The sequence below is a fragment of the Medicago sativa genome, chromosome 8 (genome assembly GCF_051527215.1).
Source record: "Medicago sativa cultivar Bolivia chromosome 8, Bolivia_mono, whole genome shotgun sequence".
Taxonomy (NCBI): Eukaryota; Viridiplantae; Streptophyta; class Magnoliopsida; order Fabales; family Fabaceae; genus Medicago; species Medicago sativa.
The window spans coordinates 76,583,309-76,593,755 of NC_140756.1; the positions used below are offsets into that span (position 1 = coordinate 76,583,309).

General features: G+C 36.4%; 1 long non-coding RNA gene across 1 annotated transcript; it reads right to left on the bottom strand.

The window, feature by feature from the left end:
* LOC146901663 (uncharacterized) lies at window positions 1-1,544 on the bottom strand. The gene is made up of 3 exons (XR_015023558.1): window positions 1,292-1,544; window positions 1,157-1,229; window positions 1-209 (listed from the first exon to the last, which is right to left on the bottom strand). It is a non-coding gene; the product is annotated as an uncharacterized LOC146901663 (long non-coding RNA).
* Between the last annotated feature and the right edge of the window lie 8,903 nt (window positions 1,545-10,447).

Below are 10,447 nucleotides of genomic sequence, written 5' to 3' on the forward strand. Positions count from 1 at the left end.
TTTGAAAAACACTACTATTTTTTTATTCATCAATAATAAATTCTTAACAAAACCTATACAAAATTCTTAACATAATTTAAATAAAATTCATAAACTAAATGTCCTTCAAAATTACTTCTAAAATTACAATTTAATCAAAAACCCAATTTCGCCCACGTACGCGCTTCAAGCAAATCACCAAAGCAAAGCAAACACATCTTCATGGGTACCTAAAATGTTATTGTAAGGGTCAATTTCCTTATCCAAATTGGTTCATACTCAAAGCACAAGAACCATATATGCCACAAAATAGATAGTATCAAAACTTCTCAATCAAAAAGAAATAAGAAAAATACATTTAAGTCTTTAAGGTAAAGTTGATACACATTTCTTTTGTATATATAACAGTTAAATCACTTATCAATACACCGATGTATAACAAACCCAATGCAATGCAATGATGTGTAAAATGCATGCTCTTAAATACTACATGATCCGGATATGACCCGCCACTAAGGCACACATAATATTTAACCGCAACATAGGCAAACAATAATTTTTTACCCGCCACACATGCAAACAATATATTTTTTAAACCGCCACACAGGCAAACATAGTTATTTAACCGCCACACAGGCAAACAATATTTTTTTTACCGCCACACAGGCACCACACAGATGCATATGCCATGCATGATAATGATAATGAAAACTAAATCCCGCCACTTAGGCACCACTAAGAAATGCAAACTAAATCCCACCACTTAGGCACCACTAAGAAATATGATATTAACCTGCCACTGAGGCAATTACAGAAGTATTAATGCATCATCAAGCACATAAACTAAAAGTCAATCATTTCACAAACTCACATTTTCATCTTTCTCTTCTTTAGTTCATCAAAAGAAATGTAACATTTATTTTTCAACATCACAAAAACATTTAAAGCATAATAATATAAAATATATCAATTCACACCACATTATCATACACAACTTTCATATAAAACATAATTAAGAATAATCACTCATAATTAATAATACTAACTTTTAGAAAGGATTAATTTTACCATGAAAATACGTTTCAATTATTTTTCTTTTTAAAAGACAAGAATTTCTACCTCTACTTAATAACACAGCCCAGCACTTAGTATGGACGTATGGGGAAAAAGCCCTTACCTCGAACGCTTTCCCCTCCTATCACACTCTAAGGCCACGAAAATTAAAATCCCAAGGGAGGCCAGGTCAAAAGCTTCAACATGAATAATATTGGATTAGTATTAGAGAAATAGAGCAAAGTCAGGTAGTACTTACGCAAATGTGACGAAAAGAGATACTATAGGTATTGCTCGATGCACCCTAAGAATTATTTGAGTTTAATAGGTGACTAGAATGGAGCCGTGGTTACCAAAAATCTCAGTCTGGGAAGAAGGGTTAAACTAATAATTGTGTAACATGGGAAGAGGGTGATAATTGTGTAACTTGAAAATAAGTAACCATGGAATGTTAAGTTTTTGGGAAACAAAGGTTTGTGTAACTATAATTTAGAGAAGGATGGTTCGTATATAATTAATGAGAAGCCTACTGACTGTGAGTTAATAAGTAGCCAACGTGTGCTTGTTTTTAGGAACTAAATATTTCCTTGACTCCACAATTTAAGGCAACAAAGTGGCATATAGAGAGGAAGAAAAACGCACATTTACTGATACTGCATACAATTATCTGGCAACTAATCTCAAATTACCATTATTATTATGCAACAAACGATAAAAGGAAGGTGGGTTGGTTACCTATTATTTCTCTCAAACGAGGCCACTAAACCAAGTAAATAGGAAATGAATTGAAGCATGTTTAATTGAGCAATTAGGCAAGGAAAAACGTGTATCATATGGATGACCATGTCAACATAAAGACTAATTAATATAATGCAAGAGTAAATCACAATTAAAAATACCACAACATAGGGCTAAAATAAAAAGGAAATCATGTAGGATATAATTATCATATTTTTGTCACACCAAATTGATTAATAAAAATGAAGTAGATGGGATAAAATTCAAGTTATAATTGATTAATTGACCAAAGTAGAAAATGTCAAGATTTTTTTAAATATTTTACGCATAAAATAAGTAGAATAAACTATAAATCAAGAAAAATATTATGAATGGCATATATATAATGTATACAAAATATCGGGATGTTACATCTGCCGAGTCAATGACCGAGCCAAATTTTAAAACTATGATTAAGAGACATTCATAGAATAATCGAAACTTCAAAAATAAAGGTTAAAATAAAACTAACATAATAACAAAAAAGGTCCTAATTATTGTCATAAATCTTTCAACTCCCACATAATTCAAAATTTAAAGGTCCATCTACGATAATGACAAAATCAAATAAGGAAGAAGTTCACCAACCTCATGTTTTATCTTGGTTTTCGGGTGTCAAACATTGATTACGTTTGAACCTTTTAAACCGGTGATATCTTATTTTTTCTTGGGAAGGGAAAAAGTAAGCAAAACCCTTGAGAATCGAGGTCCGGGAGTTGTTTTCGCTACGGGAAGGTGTTAGACACCCATAACGACTATAGTAACCTATAGGAACCGTCTTTAATTTCTACGCGCGCGCTTTATTTTTAAATGCTATTTGAAAATGTTATTTACACCTAAAAGTTACTAAATGAAGAATTGGAGGGAGAAGAATGTGTTTGAATTTTTATTTTAGTTGAATTGAAGGAATTTTGTTCCTTGCCTACGTACCCGTTTAAGGGATCAAATCCACCGTAGTTCTCTTCCAAAAATGTTTTTGTTTTTGTTGGTTGATTTTAAGTTTGAAAATGGAATTTGAAGAATAGAAAGAGGCCTCAAGGGCATGAGATTTAGAAAAGGTGAGGTGGGATTAGTTATTTGCGAAATATGGTCAAAGTATGATTATTTTCATTTGGAATTTGATTAAGAAAATGAAAAGGAAAATTCAATGGGATTTTGATCCCAAGGTTTATTTAGAAAAAGGTTTGAGTGATGTTGTTCATATTTTTTGGAAATTGATTTTTCTAAGTTTAAAGCTTAAACATTCATCTAAACATACAATCCTAGACATACATCTAAACATGCATATTCTAACTATATACTATAGTGATGTGTGTGCGTGTGTCGGTGCTTGTGTCGGTGTACATTATTAGAGTCCATTGTCCTTATTACATCATACCCTAGATACATTCTATGACCTCTTTGCCAAGAAAATTAAAAGCATGAAAGTAAAATATTACAAGAATTCCTAAGTGTTTACATTCTAATTTTTGATACAAATTCAATTGCAAGAAAGAAATAGAGATGAATATGGGATGGAATGGAGATACTTATGAAATGTATGAGACATGAAATGAAATGGTTAGTAACACATGGTAATATCAAAAGGAATAAAGCAAGAAAAACAATATAGCACAAAGCATAGGAAACAACCCAAAATAAAGGCAAAATGAGTGCAAAACATGACTAAAATTTACTCATAAAATGCAAGGGCCATATGACCTATAATTCTCACATTCCAACATACTTTTAAAGGTTTTAGAATCAGATTTTGGAATGGGAGTCAAGGCAACATGATTAACTTGACATTTTGGAAAGCAAACTTAAGCATACTTGCATTATTTATTTACACAAGTAACTTGTAAGCTAAGTAACTTAACAATATTCACACTCATGCAGCAATCTCAGGCACAAACAGTAACAATAAACTCACAAACTTCAAGTAACATGTACCACAAACAATCATCAAGAGCTTGCAATGGGACTTGGCAATTTTCATAAGATTTTTCACATGAAAACAAGAAATAATGCAAGAAAAATGTGATAATATTTTTTTAGTAAAATTTCAGTAAGCAAAATGCATAAAAATGTTACAAAAATAACAAGAAACATATATGAAAATCTTTAGAATTTTTTGAGGGATTTTTAAGGGACTTTTAGACTTAAAAAGTGCAAGAAAATCATCAATTTTTAACAAGAATAGGGAAAAAAACTACACATATTTTTTATCAAATGTTATTATGCAAAAATATTATAAAAAACACTAGGAAAATTATCAAGAGTTCATAGGAAAATATTTGGAATTTTTTTATGAAATCTTGTCACGCAGGGGGTGTAAAGAGTATGCAACGTGGTGTAAACAACGAGAAAATGAAGGGATAAACGAGATTCAATAGAAAAACTCAGTCCAGGCCCATACATCACATGAAATGGATCACCAGAATACCCTAGGATCGTTGGATTGATCCACATGGGTCAGATCCAGGATCCAGAGGCCACAACACACGATGGCACATGGAAAACAAACGCACGCGCACACACAGAATAAGGCATGGGGTATATAAGTGAAACACAAGAGAAAATCCTCATTCTCTTTTGCAGTTTCTCTCTCTAACTTACCAAAAGCTCTCCCTTCTCTCTAGAATGAGCAGATCGGAGAAGAAGGTGGTACGATGGCCGGAGTTCTTTCCGGTACGGTGGTTGGCCGGAGCGCCGCCGTACCGGAATGATTTTTTTATTTTTTTTCAAAAATTTTCACACCAAAAGACTCCTCTCCTCCACCTCTTCTCAGATCCGAGCCTAGAAACAACAAATCAAACGTGGAAAGACCTAGATCTACATCTTTAGGTTCGAAATTTCGTTTGCAAGGATGAACAATAAACACTATGACACGTGATGATGCAAGAGGAAAAGCAAACGCACCTGAGCTTCGAAACAGAGCACCTTGGAGGACGAAGCTTGATCTAGTTTCTCCTTCTTGTTTGATTCGTTCGTTCTTGCACCTTCCTTTCACGTCTTTTTCACAGTTTGAGACTGTTATTGCGAAATTTGTTGAGATATGGACCGTTTCACAGATTTCATCACTGTGATTCGGTTTTGTATGGTACTTGATGAATCTCTGGTACTTTTTGACTCTGGATTGGTAATAGCGAACGTTGATGCTGATTGTTGCGTGATTGTTGTGGAACAAGGGGACGAAAATGGCTTCGGGATGAATTTTTTGGAGATTTTGTGATGAAGGTGGTGGTTGTTTGGGGCGGTTTTTGTTAGTTAGGGTGGTGGAGTGGTGGTGGAATGGGTTGTTACGGTGGAGAGGGAGAAAAGAGAGAGAGAAAGTTGTTAGAGGGTTGGGTGACGTGGCAGAAAGTGAATGGGAAAGTGGAAAAATGAATAGTAGTGTTGACTGGGTCTGTGGTGACTGGATTTTATAGTGACAAGTGTAAGTGCTGGACCAATCAGGAGCTGCCATGTGGACTAGGACTGTAACTGACTGGACTAATAAAAATCTGACACATGGCACTGGACTTAACAAACTTTTGGACTAAATTACAAATGACTAAAAATAAAGGACTAAAAAAAATGACAAAAAGGACTTAAAAGTAATTACTAATAAAATTGGTAAAAAACGTAATTTGGAAATAAACGTAAAGTGAAACAATTAAAATTGACAAAACGGACTAAAACGAACCAATGGCCTAAATGAGGTACTTTAAAGTACCTCTCTGCCGAAATTTCGTGTGAAATGACCAAAATGCCCCTGGGGCTAAAACGACTGTAAATGACTCAGATGCAAAATTTAAAATGGATTTTTTAACAGAAATTGAATCAAAGACTCATACGAGCAAAATTAAAAGACTCAGAGACAATTTTTAGGATTTAAACAGGGTTTCACCACATGAAAAGACTAAAATGCCCCTAGGGGCAAAACTGACTCAAAATGACTTCAAATGCAATTTTGAACTGGATTTTGACATAGAATGAAACAAAGACTTATTCAAACCTATTTGAAAGGTCCTAAACAAAATTTTGAAAGACTGAGAGAAACTTTGACATAGGAAATGACTAAAATGCCCTTGCATGTGAATTTTGCAAATAACATTGGAATAAAATGCAGGGAAAGATGCAATTGATCAGAGATAGTTCAAATGACTTATAATGCAAGAAAAGAGGAATTGAGTTAGTATTTTTAGGTCCAAAATTAAGGTATAACAGCTGCCCCTATTTAAGTTTCTTTGTCCGGAGAGTCAAGAGACGAAGTCTTAGAGTTGACAAGACGAAGATACTTAAATATTAACATTTGCACTGCTTTTGGACATGAAAATACGCTTTCAGACTTTCAAAATTATGAATGCTATGCAATATTTGATTATGAATGCAAGACAGACAATTGGAGTCTATGGAACCTGTTATGTCACTGGGGATTTAGGTGGACATTGACAGGGTAGACAAACCAGGGAGTAGAAAAGATAGGTACAAGTTGTTCTTTGGGTCGAACTAGCCACTTGACCAAGGAATACAAAACAAAAGATAGGTGCAAGCTGTTCTTGGGATTGAACTTGGCACTTGACCGGAAACATAGACATATAGGCAGATACGAGCTGTTCTTTGGATCGAACTTGACACTTAGTTGAAGATACAAACAGGTAGGCAGACACAAACTGTTCTTTGGATTGAACTGGCTGTTTGGCTGGATACATAGGCAAAAGGGTTGATACAAGCTGTTTCTTTGGATCGAACTTGCTTGTTGGATTATCACCACGTCATGTGGGAGAGTGCAGACTGTTCTCTTAGATCGAACTTGCCGTTTGACCGATAACAAAGCATAAGCTGGGTACAAACTGTTCTTCAGATTGAACTTGCCGTCTGACTGATAACAAAGCATGAGCTGGGTACAAACTGTTCTTTTTAGATCGAACTTGTCGTTTGTCCGGAAGCATAGGTATATAAGCAGGTACAAGTGGTTCTTTTTTGGATCGAACCTGGCACTTGACCAGTAACAAGATACCAATTGAAAGTCTGGCTTAACAAGATACCAATTGAGGGTAAATTGTTATTGACTTGATTTGGAAATAGACATGACCATTTTTGTTGGCCCAAGAGTAAATTGAGAGTAAATTGACATTGATTTGAATTGAAAATTGACATTGACATTGACATTGAAAGTTGAGATTGAACAGAGACATAGACATAGACATAGACATTGGATTGAGAGTTGCAATTGAAAGAGACATTGGAAATTGGAATTGGATTGAGACATAGATATTGACATTGGATTGGAGAGTTGCAATTGACATTGAAATTGGATTGAAAGTTGACATTGACATTGGATATTGTCATTGGAATCGGAATTGACATTGACATTGATATTGACATTAACATTGACATTGGAGATTGACATTTGACATTGACATTTGACATTGACATTGGAAATTGACATTGACATTGACATTGGAGATTGTCATTGGAGATTGTCATTGAAATTGGAATTGAAATTGGAGATTGGAAATTGCTTCGAATTTTGACATTTTGACATTGAAATCGGAAATTGCTTCGAATCTGACAGTTTGACATTGAATTGGATTTGACAGTTGGAATTGAAATTGGAATTTGACATTGGGATTGGAATTGAAATTGAAATTGAATTTTGACAGTTGACAGTTGGATATGCAACATGTATGCATGGTATAGCAAGATTATTGGATGTATGAGCATATAAAATGCATGATTATGCATGTGTGGATGCTCGAAATGCATGATTGGTTGGCAGTTTGACAGAAGAGTTTCACAAAGGCAGATGAGACATTGGAGGATTGGGCACGTAGTGGCTCGTGCTGCAACATATTCACAGGGGAAAAACCTCTTTGGAGAGACCGTCGTTGAGAGACGTATCAAAACCATGGCTGAGGGCAATAAAACTTGTAAAGGAGGGACCCTTGGAAAGTCCTTGGATACAGGTCGCCGTTGCTAGGCGTGTCAGTGCTGGGTAAACATTGGATGTTCGCATCTGTGGTCAACGCTTTTCAACATTTTATTTTTCATTTTTCATTCTTTCAATCCCATTTTTGCCTGAACCGCCCTTTCGGGTTTTCGATTCACCGGGGAATAAGGTTCTTTTCATTGCCCCATTTTTGCCTGAATTGTCTTCATAGGTTGTCAATCAGCGGGGTGCTCATTTTTGCCTAAGCCGCCCTTTCGGGTTTTCAACTTAGCGAGCTTTTTATTTTCATTTTTTTCATTTTTTCACTTTCATTCTGTTTTTTCATTCTTGCCATTGACCACAGATCATCCCGGGGAGTAACCTGCTTGTAACATGTATTGAAATAGACATTGACATTCATTCATTCATGCATGTTTCATTGAAATGTACCTTATTGCTCAGGTTTGCTTTCAAAATAGACAGAAAAAGATTTTTCAATTTTCAAAAGATGTTTGTTTCAGATATTGACATTATCAAATAGAAAGAAAATATTTTGTTTATAGCATTGAAAGTAGAAAGAAAAATAGAGTTTCAAACAATAGAAAGGCTCAAATTGATGCAGAAGAGTGAAAGTCCGCCGAAGGCATGACTTCACGGATTTACAAAGCTTGGAAAATGGTAATTTTATTGGTTGGTGATACATTGAACACGATGACCGCTACATTTCATAGAAATTTTGAATTCACAAGTACAGAAGCTTCTGATGAAGACGATCATTGACAGTTGCAGATGCCCCAAGGAGTGATGGTGATTTGCCAGATATAGTTACTTGTCTTTTATTGTTAACCTCATTTTTGCATGAGCCGCCCTTTCGGGTTTTCGGCTCATCGAGGCGCTCATTCTTGCCTGAGTTGCGTACAATCTCAGCGAGCTCTTTCATATTCATTTTTTTTGTCCCTAACTTTTGCCTGGATCGCCCTTTCGGGTTTTCGATCCACCGGGAAGCGCATTTTTGCCTAGGCCGCCCTTTCGGGTTTTCGACCTACCACGCTGTTCTTTTCTTTCTAGACAAAGTATTTCTTGACTATATCGGCATTGACAGGATTTGGGAGTTCAACACCATCCATGTGTGTGAGAATCAAAGCACCACCAGAGAAAGCCTTCTTGACAACATAAGGACCTTCATAGTTAGGTGTCCACTTGCCCCTTGGGTCGGGTTGCTGACTTATCCTTCTTTTCAATACAAGTTCGCCTTCCTTGAATTCTCGAGGTCGGACTTTCTTGTCAAAAGCATTCTTCATTCGCACTTGATACAACTGTCCATGAGTCATGGCATCCATACGTTTCTCTTCAATCAAATTCAATTGATCGTACCGACTTTGACACCATTCAGCCTCAGTTAACTTTGCTTCCATGATTACTCGAAGAGATGGAATCTCCACTTCCAGAGGGAGAACTGCTTCCATACCATACACAAGAGAGAAAGGAGTTGCCCCGGTTGAGCTGCGCACTGTAGTGCGGTAACCATGCAAGGCAAAAGGTAGCATTTCATGCCAATCTTTGTAAGTAGTGACCATCTTCTGAACAATTTTCTTGATATTCTTGTTAGCGGCCTCAACTGCACCATTCATCTGAGGTCTGTAAGGAGAAGAGTTGTGATGTTCAATCTTGAATTCTTCACATAAGGCTTGCATCATACTATTGTTCAGATTGGAACCATTGTCAGTGATGATCTTGTTGGGAACACCATATCGACAGATGATGTTATTCTTGATAAACTTCACTACCACTTGTTTGGTCACATTTGCGTAGGAAGCAGCTTCAACCCACTTGGTGAAATAGTCAATCGCCACTAGAATGAAACGATGTCCATTGGACGCTTTTGGTTCAATTCTTCCGATCATGTCGATGCCCCACATAGAGAAAGGCCATGGGGAAGATATAACATTGAGTGCGTGTGGAGGCACATGAATCTTGTTAGCATAAATTTGACACTTGTGGCATCTTTTAGCATGTTTGTGGCAATCACGTTCCATAGTTATCCAGTAATAGCCGGCTCTCAACAATTTTCTTGACATAGTGTGACCCGAAGCATGGGTCCCAAAAGTACCGTCATGTACATCATGCATCAACTTCTCAGCTTCTTGCTTGTCAACACATCTTAACAAGACCATGTCATAGTTCCTCTTGTATAGGATTTCTCCGTCCATAAGGAATTTGCTAGCCCATCGTCTCAAGGTCTTTTTATCCCTGTTGGAAGCACCAGGTGGATATTCACGATTCTGCAAGAATTGTTTGATGTTGTAGTACCAAGGCTTTTTGTCATTCACATCTTCATTAGCTTGATCTGGCATATTTTCAATAGTGAACACATGAGCGGGTCTATCAAGACGTTGTACTTTGATTACGGGCACGTCATTCCAGTGATTGACACGAAACATGGAGGACAAAGTAGCGAGAGCATCAGCCATCTGATTTTCATCCCGAGGGATGTGGTGCAGCTCAACCTTGGTAAAGTATGTCAACAGACGTCTTGCATAGTCACGGTATGGGATCAGCTTCTCATGATGAGTCTCCCATTCACCCTTTATCTGATTAATAACAAGTGCAGAATCTCCATAGATGTCAAGGTGCTTAATTCTCAGATCAAGGGCTTCTTCAATGCCCAAGATGCATGCTTCGTATTCAGCTATGTTGTTTGTGCATTCAAAAGTTATTCGAGCAGTGAAAGGAATGTGGTGC